Below are 11,603 nucleotides of genomic sequence, written 5' to 3'. Positions count from 1 at the left end.
CGTCTACTTCTCCTTTTTAGATATCTCAATGTATCGTAAGCACCTGACTCTGTGAGGAGTACACTCAAACCTTATCGTACACATTACAAATATATAACTGAATTTCCTACTGCTTGTTTCCGCATTCTCATATTGTAAATAGGCAGACTAGTTGCCTGCCTGCCGTTTCAAAATGGCGCTCCCTTTTTCATAATCAACATAAATGAAGGACTCCCGGTGCGGAGACTTCAACATAAAAGAAGGCTCTATTACACTTCACGCGTTCCAGATTATGGTGGCGGCCAAGGACGCAACTGATTGAACTCCTTCAATGCCTTCACAATTGCTACGAAACGGGTAAGCTTTCATCTGTCCCCGTTTCAGACCACGGACTCTTGATAGCAAATACTGTTTTATATTATAAATGTTTACTACCCCTGGCCTTTATGTTTAATACGCCTAGTGCGCAATCTGATACCTGTCCCTGATTCTGACTACTGACATCCGAAATGAAATACCGCTCTGTGGTATAAGGGTTTACTGCTGTTTAACATGTCTAGTGCGTAATTAGATTCTCCTATCTTATCGGAGTTGATCTAAATGCAATTTTCACCCCCTTATTACTAGCGCTAAAACATGATGATCCCATGCTTTTAGACTTCATATGAGCAGCATCCTGTTTTTCTTACAGTTTCCTTAATAGATAATTACATTTAGCGCTGTTGCTTCTTCCTTTCTTTTTGCAGATTGACTACCTTTTCTTAAATACATAGATTTCTTCTACATAGCTGACGCTGAATATATTTCCATGGTATGTTCTCGTTTCCTTTTGACTTTAAATACACATGTTTGTTAATAATAAGGAAGAAAATACTCTTTATAGTTATGTACTTTATAGTCCACTCATGGTTATATTTGAATGACTGAATAATGGGTGCCAGCACCACCACTTTATTTATCACTGCATCCATTGCTTGATTGTATTCATCACGTTTCTCACTCAGCATGGTGGTTTATCCTTTCCTTTTTCAACATTTCCGTTTTTGATATCTCGAAAGGAATAGTTTACATTTATCTCTTAATCCTTTCTACTTCTCTACTGGGAACCAATTGGTGCAACTGCATTTTTTCACATGGGCATTTCCTTTTGCTACAATCTTCTGCTGACTGTGCTTTTGGGTCTGATGATATAGCATGGCCCTTTTCCTAAGATCTTGGGTACCCACCTTTTGGTGCTTATTGGTCTGTATGACCTCTTATTTTTTACTCTCATTCTTAATTTACTTACTCTCATTTCCCACAGCCTTGAGAAAACCTTGGTGGATAAACCCTAGAGGGCGAAGCACGTGTTGGCTGACCACTTTGTATGTTCTACCTGTTACCTATATATCTCATAATATGCTGGAATAAATACAACTTCACCTACCACAAGCTTGACTCACGTCTCGGATATTACTTCTCCCTGCAAAAACTTTGGAACCTCGTATGCTAATATCTAAGCACCTTCTACGGCAATGAGACGCCTATAAATAAATACTAGCAAGTGGGAACTCGCCTTTACCAGTTTGACTATTTCATATATGGGGGACTAGGGTGCAATCCCCGGGTTTGAGCTCCCACGACCTCTTAGCATTACCAGTGAACAGGCATATTCTCAAGAAGTAAAAACTGGACCCTCACTTGCCCTGATATGTTTATCATGTTTTGGGTTACCTCACACTTTGGGCATCATACGTAATAAGTATATTATTCAGCGATTTTTATTTTTTTGATTATGCACCAGTGCAGGAATCCAGTCAGTACACACTAGTCAAGTTGAAATGTACGTCTTTATTGCAGTGGATATTATGATTAATACAATACGTGACAACTCCTATGTATACGCATTGTTGTGTTGCGGCTGAACAATTGATTTGATGTATAATTTTACACATGGACGTGTTTTCTTAAGTTCAAAATAATGAAATATGGAATAGAAGACATGAATTTGGACATTGCATTGTAAATAGTGCTTTCACATATGCTTACGTTTATATCTTACAAACTAAGGTATCCCAGTATTTCTGATTTATACAACAGCTTAAATAAACACATATGTAAATATGACCAGATTATTAGACGCAGATAGTCCACTTGCTGACCTGACCTGGCTGGTGATGAAGTTCTAATGTACCCATCATCACATGCCTGAAGCATGCCTCAGACATGTGATGTATTTAGCAATGCTGGCCAACATCATGTCAGACTCCATTGTGCCATGGCACATGGGTGACAAGATTGACCCTCGGATTAACTAAGTGTTGTTATGATGGTAAAGAACAGGCATACACTGTATGTACCATCGCAAAGGCCATGCCAGGATTTACTGGCACTGGTGTACATAGTGCATACTAGAGTTTAATTGTTGTACCTTCCAACTTTGTGCAAGGATGATGCCTTGTCAGCAGATATAATGATTTGGTGTTGCCCAGAAAAACACACAGTCCTGCACATGTAGTTATTAATAAGGCATATCAATCTGTGCAGATGTGAAGCACAATGCAGCACACATGGAGGATTTCACATAAATGGATTTCAGAAATAGATCTCCAGCTTAACCTTCAAGAGTGGGTGTTCTAACAGTTCGGAAGCTTACCCTGGTCATTCATTCATTCATTCATTGTTAGCTTTATTTCGGTAAAACACAAGTACCATAAAAGCGCATCACAAATTCACAATTTTACAAAAATAAATTATGTATAAAAGTCCCAGAATATAAAACATTTTCCCTTTAAAAATCATGCCATATTATAGATTCGTGCAAAAATGCAAAATTTTTCATAATAAATATCATAGATCAAATGTATTCCTAGCTAAAAACAATAAATAGAATAAAAGTACAAAGCATTCCCATTATAGGCTCCTATTTATGAAATAACTAACATTTTTGTTCTAGCACGCCAAATTTAATCTAAGTAGCTGGCTAAGGCAAAAGCCACCATGCCAAGGGTATTAGACCTAAAAATTCTAAGAGCAGCAAACCAATTTTGGAAGCCCATGATTCTACAAAGAGGTGCAATCCATTTGATTCGTTGTTTATCATAAGCAGGACAATGGAATAGTATGTGTGCACTACATTCGGGAAGGCCGCAGCCCATCGGGCAGAAATTGGCATGAGGATCATCTTTAGACCAAGTACAGGTGAAAGAACGTAGCGATAACGAGCCTAGCCTGAATCTGATGTAAAGGGCGCGGGCTCGAGGTAGTGTGATCAGATCCATATATGATTCGAACTCGTAATGACATTTGACTGATGTAAACTTATCTGTCAAACTACCTAAAGGGACCTCTGCTAGTTTTCCCAATTTTAGCCATCGCCAATATACATCCTTTACAATATGTACCGCATTTTTGGGTAAATCATAAGGGACCATCCAAAAGTGGGCCAACCCCAGTTTGGTCAGACTAGGTCTAACGTAATTGCACCAAGGGATTTTTCCTGTATAGTTCTCAGTGATCAAAGCTTTCAACCATGTCCTATATGGGCTAAGTGTGTCCAGGGACCATATTCTGATCCAGTATAATATTGGTTTCAGCGCTGCTATATGTGCAATAGAGTCTAAATTCACGTCCATATGGACAGGCATCGTAGGGGAACTAGTGGGTATTCTGAGGATAGACTTTATAAAAGAGTTTTCAGCAATCTCCAAATCCTTCAAATTACCATATCCCCATAGCTCCGCTCCATACAGAGCACTCCCTCTTGCTTGTAGCTTGTATATTTCCATTGCTGGAGTTATTGCGAACCTAGGGGACCTATTTGCAAATCTTAGAACCCCGCCCAGGTTCTGCTTCAGAGACATATGTGCCCTCGTTATCTGAGCCTTCCATCCATGCGTATCCTCCAGTCTAACCCCCAAATACACAAATTCAGAAACTCTTTCCAACTCTACCCCTTCAGTAAAGATTCTCTTACTTACTTTGTGTTTGCTGTCACCGAAGATCATATACTTTGTTTTCGTAGAATTAACTTCAAGGCCGTGGTCATTACAGAAGGACGTGAATTTCTGGAGTAAGTTTGTTAAACCAGAAGCAGTTTGAGATAATAATAATGTATCGTCCGCAAAGAGCAGGCATGGTGTCTTCACTCCCCCTAGTTTGGGGGCATCATTGTCACAGGCAAATAGATAAGGAATACAAGCATTTATAAATATAAAAAAGAGGGTTGGGGCCAAAACACACCCTTGTCTCACTCCCCTTTTAATTGGGATCTCTCTTGTTACTTCCCCATTTGCTCCCCATCTAATTTTAGCAAAGGTCTTATTATACAAGCTTTTGATTGTATTTAATAGCGTGCATGGGAGTCCTACTCTCTCCAGTACCTCCCACAGCTTTTGGCGTGGGACCAAGTCCAATGCGGATCTAAGATCCACAAAAGCTACGAATAGGTTCCCTCCTTCCAGATCCACAGACTTTCATTTAATCGTGAGGAATCTGAATATCTGGTCGATTGTGCTAATTTTTTCCCTAAAGCCTGCTTGGAAGTCGCTTAAGATTTGTGATTCTTTCATCCATTCCTTGGTTCTTGTCAGAATCTGGTGGCAGAATATTTTTTGGAGGTTATCCAAAAGGCTAATTGGCCTGTAATTTATTGGATCAGATCTGGTTCCCTTTTTATAAATAGGTATGATGATAGCACCCCTCCAGGTGCGGGGATAATTTCCGGTGGCCAAGACTGCGTTTGATACTTTGTTTATGTATAGGACCCATGTCTCTGGGTCAGATTTATATAAGTCAGCCGGAATACCATCGAGACCAGGAGCCTTTCCCGCTTTTTGGGCCATAATGGCCTTTCTTGTTTCATATAGTGTAAATGGCATAGGGTTATTCTCATAGAGAGAACCCGTTTTGTACACCTCAAGATCACAAACTTCCTCTTCGTAGAGTTTCGTGAAATGATCAGCCCAAGTGTCAGAGGGGATATGGCAGTCAAGTCTATGGTCCTGGTTTCGCCCATTGGAAGCTACCAGGGACCAAAAGCATTTTGTGTGCTTTTCCCTGGCTGCTGTCAATAGCTTCTGCCAGGACGCCATTTCCCAATTATTTTTGGCATGCTTTATTTTTAGCGCATAATCTCGCCTGGCGTTAGTTATCAAGGTTTTATCTCTAGATTTAATTGTTTTAATCAGGCCATTTTTAGCATCCCTACATGTTTTGTCAAACCACCTGTGGCAGAAGCGCACTGGGCGTTTGGCTTCTTTACTAGTTTTTAGGAAAAGGTCCCGAAGGGTGACAAATAAGGCCATGTGGAGGCTCAGGATCTCGTTTGGAGAATGAGAAGAAGGGGTTTCCACTAGCTGATGTGTTGATACTATATCATACATAGTCCTCCGCAATTTGGTTGACTTTTGGAAACACTCCCATTTCAGGGTACGCTTGTTGGAGGAGACTGTTAGGGGCATGGAAACTATCTTGCTACAATGGCTATCCTTTCTTTCTGAAGTTAGGCCGTCGTAGGTGACTAGAATTGGGGCGTGGTCACTAGTGTACTGTTTTCCTACATGCATATCGTGTATGCTACTCCAAATTCTTGTGTCAATTACCGCATAATCCAATGTACTACTATACTGGCCTCTAAAAAAAGTGGGCTTTTCAGGTGCCCTAGTCATTCATGTTTGTTGCCTAAGAAAATGCTCATAATTCTATTCATTTTCATTTATAATTACCACACACTAACCACTGAACAGCCCATTGTGCCAAGGTATGGGAATGGAGCAGTTGACCCTGTGCTTGCTTTATGTTTGATTCATGTAGGCACTCTGAAGCACACAAGGTTCCCTTAGTTTCCATCATTTATTTATATAACGTTATCCTGATATACATCTTGCAAGTTGCAATATGATAAAACAAACTACACAAATGATGTACGGTCAATGTTTATGTTTGGCATTACAGATAAAGCTACATCACAAAATGCAGAAGGAACATACATACATACCTATAGGTTCAACTATCTCCAATCCAAGGAGGTCAATTACATCAGCCTCCTGTGCAACCACTTCTGGCCCTCTATGCTTTATGTGGACCGAGCAACCTTAAACGAATGCTGGTTATGCCAGTGCACATGCTCCCACGGATCCTTCTTGTCCTTGCCAGGTAGCCCTGGCTCACCTTGCCCCCAGCCACCACTATCCTGGGCAGGCAGAGGTCAATAAGCCATATCAGTCCTCTCCCCTACCGGACATGTCCCTATCCCTCCCAAACACACTTAGGGCAAATCCAATTCCCCTACAGACTAAACCCCAAAAAGACAAACTCCCAACAAGACAGTGACAACAATTTAGACAAAACAAAGAAAAAGGACAAAAAGGTATGACAAAGACACAATACAGGGACAGAACACAGACTGACAGTCCCAAAAAACTCTACACCCGCAGGCATTCTCGAAAGACCTCCAGCGCCCAGCACAGATTAACAGAGAGTAAGATAAAGTGAAAGTACCATCGCACTTTCTAGTTTGCAGCCTGCCACGCTCATCGTATCATTTCCTTAGTGTATCCCGCCCATTTTGACAAATGTTTCATTTTTTTATGCATCGGTACTGAAATTGTCATTGTGTGATGAACGCACAGCGCAGTAGGACTTATGCATGCTTATGACTGGCTCAGCGGGTACAGTGAGCCGTGGAACTGGGTCAATGCCTGGATTCTGACCCAAGCAACTGGCCTATTGTCTGAAATACACTACAGAGGATTGTGCAATGCGTGAAAAAAACACCCTGGGCACACTTTCATTGGTCCTGCTTTTTTACCAGACAGGTTTAATATTGGCTGATGTGTGGTTTTTCAGTGGTCATAGTGTGCTTATGTGTGACATTTTAGCTTCTTGGGTTAGGTGTGACATATAGAGAAATACTTTATTTGATGGAAAACATGTAACTATTGTAATGTTTAGAAACATTTACAAGTGTATCTTCCTTTTGTCGTTTGTGGTAGGCTTTGGTGGATATTTGTAGCTGTGGTGTAGCTGGAAGTATGTCATATATATTGTGTTACTACACCTATGTAAAACACATTTGCTTTCCCTATTCTGCCCAATATCTTTATTCAGTCAATCTGTCAGGATTCCTGCCATAAGATATGCTAGAGATGCAACACACACTTAGGGAAGCACAGAGACATGCTGGATCAGCCATTCTACAGCGTATGTGCCAGCCAGCTTACAGATTTACTGTATTATTCTAAGAGATATGTGTAACGAAATGCCTTCTTTGCATGGTTACCCCCTGACTTTTTGCCTTTTGTTGATGCCAGTTATGATTGAAAGTGTGCTGGGACCCTGCTAACCAAGCTCCAGCACCAGCGTTCTTTCCCTAAACTGTACTTTTGTTCCCACAATTGGCACAGCCCTGGAACACAGATTAGTCCCTTGTAAATGGTACCTCTGGTACCAAGGACCCTGATGCCAGGGAAGGTCTCTAAGGGCTGCAGCATGTCTTATGTCACCCTGGGGACCCCTCACTCAGCACATGCACACTGCCTCACAGCTTGTGTGTGCTGGTGGGGAGAAAATGACTAAGTCGACATAGCACTCCCCTCAGAGTGCCATGCCCACCTCACACTGCCTGTGGCATAGGTAAGTCACCCCTCTAGCAGGCCTTACAGCCCTAAGGCAGGGTGCACTATACCACAGGTGAGGGCATATGGGCATGAGCACTATGCCCCTACAGTGTCTAAGCAAAACCTTAGACATTATAAGTGCAGGGTAGCCATAATGAATACATGGTCTGGGAGTTTGTCAAACACGAACTCCACAGTTCCATAATGGCTACACTGAAATCTGGGAAGTTTGGTATCAAACTTCTCAGCACAATAAATGCACACTGATGCCAGTGTGGGATTTATTGTAAAATGCACCCAGAGGGCATCTTAGAGATGCCACCTAAATATCAGTCCGACTCCTAGTGCTAGGCTTACCAGTTTCTGCCAGCCTGCCACAACCAGATGAGTTTCTGGCCACATGGGGAGAGTGCCTTTGTCACTCTGTGGCCATGAACAAAGCCTGTACTGGGTGGAGGTGCTTCTCACCTCCCCCTGCAGGAACTGTAACACCTGGCGGTGAGCCTCAAACGTTATATTATGTTATGTTAATATATTTTATATAGCGCCAAACTACCCGGAGGCTTCATAGCGCTAAGAAGGACACTGGCCTCACAGCAAGCAGGAAAATACTGGATCATCAAGAATAATAGTTGGAATTGATTACTAAATTAGAATTAGAAAAGCCAGGTTTTAATGGCCTTTCGAACTTCCGACTCCTGCCTAATCACCCGAATGTTGAGGGGAAGCGAATTCCACAGTTTGGCTCCCTGATATTTCAGTGATCTACCACCCCATATTGCTTTTTTTTACTTTGGGGAGCACAACTAAGGCTGTAGAAGAAGATCTTAGAGCTCTCAAAGGGGCATAAAATGAACCTAAAGTTTTCAATTGATGTGGGCCTCTATTATATAGAGCTCTGTGAAAAACACACAAAGATTTAAACTTAATTCTTTTCCCTACTGGCAGCCAATGCAAAGTGGTCAAAACTTGCTTGACCGATGTATACTTTGGCATGTTAAACAGTAACTGAGCAGCCGCATTTTGTAATGTTTGCAGTTTCTAGATCACATATTCCGGTGAGCCCAGAAAAAGATTATTACCATAGTCCAGCCTAGATAAAATAAGGGCCTGTACCGTGAGTCTTCTGGCCAGGGGAGGAAGCAAACCAATAACCTTTCGAAGTAACCTCAATAATCCAAAACAGGAGGCGGAGAGCATCCTAGCTTGGTACTCTAGTGTTAGTTTGGAATCTAACCAAATTCCTAGGGCTTTAATATGATCCTTCGGAGGGGGTAGATGTTCCAGCTGTATAGCCGGCAGAATGTTCTTTGCCGGGTTGGAAAGCTTTCCCAATGCTCATGCCTTTTGTTACAGCACCCCAGGGCATCCCAGCTAGTGGAGATGCCCGCCCCTACGGCCACTGCCCCCACTTTTGGCGGCAAGGCAGGAGAGGATAATGAGAAAAACAAGGAGGAGTCACCCACTAGTCAGGACAGCCCTTAAGGTGTCCTGAGCTGAGGTGACCCCTGCCTTTAGAAATCCTCCATCTTGAGTTTGGAGGATTCCCCCAATAGGATTAGGGATGTTTCCCCCTTCCCCTCAGGGAGGAGGCACAAAGAAGTTGTAGCCACCTTTCAGGACAGTAGACATTGGCTACTGGACTCCTGACCTAAACACACCCCTAAATTTAGTATTTAGGGGCGACCCTGAACCCAGGAAATCAGATTCCTGCAATCTAGACAAAGAAGAAGGACTGCTGACCTGAAAGCCCTGCAGAGACAACAGAGACAACAACTGACTTGGCCCCAGCCCTACCGGCCTGTTTCCAGACTCAAAGAATCTGCACAGCAACGCATCCGACAGGGACCAGCGACCTCTGAAGCCTCAGAGGACTGCCCTGAACCAAAGGACCAAGAAACTCCTGAGAACAGCAGCACTGTTCACCAACAGCAACATTTTTGCAACTCTGCCTAGCCCAGTCAGTGGATGGCCCGAGAAGCCCCCCAGTGCCCTGCCTGCACCGCCTAGAGTGACCCCCGGGTCCATCCATTGATTTCTACCGAATACCCGACCCCTACTAAGCACAGTGCACCCGGCCGCCCCTGTGCCGCTGAGGGGGTGTTTTGTGTGCCTGTTTGTGTCCCCCACAGTGCTCTACAAAACCCCCCTAGTCTGCCCTCCGAAGATGCAGGTACTTACCTGTTGGCAGACTGGAACCGGAGCACCCCTGTTCTCCATAGGCGCCTATGTGTTTTAGGCCCTCCTTTGACCTCTGTACCTGACTGACCCTGTGTCGCTGGTGCAGTGACTTTGGGGTTGCCTTGAACCCCCAACGGTAGGCTGCGTATGCACAGGAAACTGAACTTCTAAGTGCTTTACTTACCTCAGAAACTTAACCTTACTTACCTCCCCAAGGAACTGTTGATTTTTGCACTGTGTCCACTTTTAAAATAGCTCATTGCCATTTTAACCTATATTGTGTATGTTACTGCTCTAATTCAAAGTTCCTTACTTACCTGTGTGGAGTACTTTGAATTTTATGTATTTACTTCGAATCATGAATCTTGTGGTTCTAAAATAAATTAAGAAAATATATTTGTCTATATAAAAAATATTGGCCTGGAGTTAAGTATTTGAGTGTGTGTTCCTCATTTATTGCCCGTGTGTGTACAGCACATGCTTAAAACTACCCTCTGATAAGCCTACTGCTCGACCACACTACCATAAAATAGAGCATTAGAATTATCTAATTTTGCCACTATCAACCTCTAAGGGGAACCCTTGAACTCTGTGCACACTATCTATCACTTTGAGATAGTATATACAGAACCAACTTCCTACAATATGGTGTAGTTCTAATATGGCACACATGATTGTCTGGCAGGTATGTATTTGCACGCAAAACTAGGCAACTTCCACCATGCAATGTGGTGGTATAGGTACGTCTAAACCAGGGCTAAAAGTCTGAGCCAATATGCAGGAGCAGCTTGTCCATAGGGGTGCCAGATCGCCACCTACAGCCTCCGTCTTCAACTAACTGACTTAGTACAGGTTTTACATGAAAACAGATGATCTCATGGATCATTTGTTTGCATGTAAAAGCTGCAATGTCAAGTTGGAAACCGGCAGAGGACTACACTAGCTGTATTGTGCATGTGTCAGGTGGGGGTTGATATAGCCCAGACTATCACACTCGCAATACATATCTAACATTATTTGACATACTGCGCTACCTTCAGGCAGTTTAGGTTGGGCTGCTTTAGGTATGCTATGTTTTCAGCAGCCTTTTTAATTTGGTATGCATGTGTGTGTTTCAGCACTCTGGCTTGGGACTGTGTATGTATGTGTGTTTGTATGCATGCATGGGACTGCATGGGTATGTGTGTGTGTGGGTTTGTGATATTTTCACAGCATGTGCCATTGTATTAAAAATTCCAGAGCTTAAACAGTGTAAATGGGATGGTACATCAGAGGACTGATTTATAGCCTACACTGTGCATCTTACCGATGAATGGTTTACTGAACCACGCTAAAGCACATTGCTGACGAAACATCATGAGCTTATTAAACTTTACATGGAATGGAGTTGATTGCTTAGTAAATGAAGGTTTATACAGGTGGATTGATGTCAGGTGAATGCAGAATTATGTCCAGAATGACGACTTTCTTTGGAAATATTTGCATGCCTATTTTGTCCTTGTAATCAACATGCAACACTTAGGCTCAAGATTAACAAAACCACTGGTATATCGCAGTCTCTTAACAGTTCCTTGTTTACGAGTCCTGTATCTATTGTTGAGCTGCAGTTAAACCTGAAAACTGTGGATGTCCTAAATCATGCTTAAGCAGTGAGGCATGGCAGAACAGATAAAGCAGCAGTTGCCTATAGTCCCGCAAGGGAATAAACATATTTTGCTCTATTGCATGCTAGTTTGTGGACAGTGATGAAGCTGAAATGAAGGTTTTACATTTATTAGCGCTTAAACGTAGATTGCAATAATCATGTGTGACTTTAACTGAACTAATAAAGATTGTACGGGGACA

General features: G+C 42.5%; 1 long non-coding RNA gene across 3 annotated transcripts in view; it reads left to right on the top strand.

Annotated features, from left to right (window-relative positions):
* The first annotated feature begins 245 nt into the window (after positions 1-245).
* LOC138296343 (uncharacterized) overlaps positions 246-11,603 on the top strand; it is a 150,154-nt gene continuing 138,796 nt past the window's right edge. For all 3 annotated transcript variants that reach the window (XR_011203812.1, XR_011203814.1, XR_011203813.1), the window contains exons 1-2: positions 246-336; positions 726-790. This is a non-coding gene — a long non-coding RNA (uncharacterized lncRNA). The remainder of the gene's footprint in view (positions 337-725; positions 791-11,603) is intronic.

The sequence above is a fragment of the Pleurodeles waltl genome, chromosome 5 (assembly GCF_031143425.1).
Source record: "Pleurodeles waltl isolate 20211129_DDA chromosome 5, aPleWal1.hap1.20221129, whole genome shotgun sequence".
NCBI classification, from domain to species: Eukaryota; Metazoa; Chordata; class Amphibia; order Caudata; family Salamandridae; genus Pleurodeles; species Pleurodeles waltl.
This window is presented reverse-complemented; position numbering and strand designations above follow the sequence as displayed.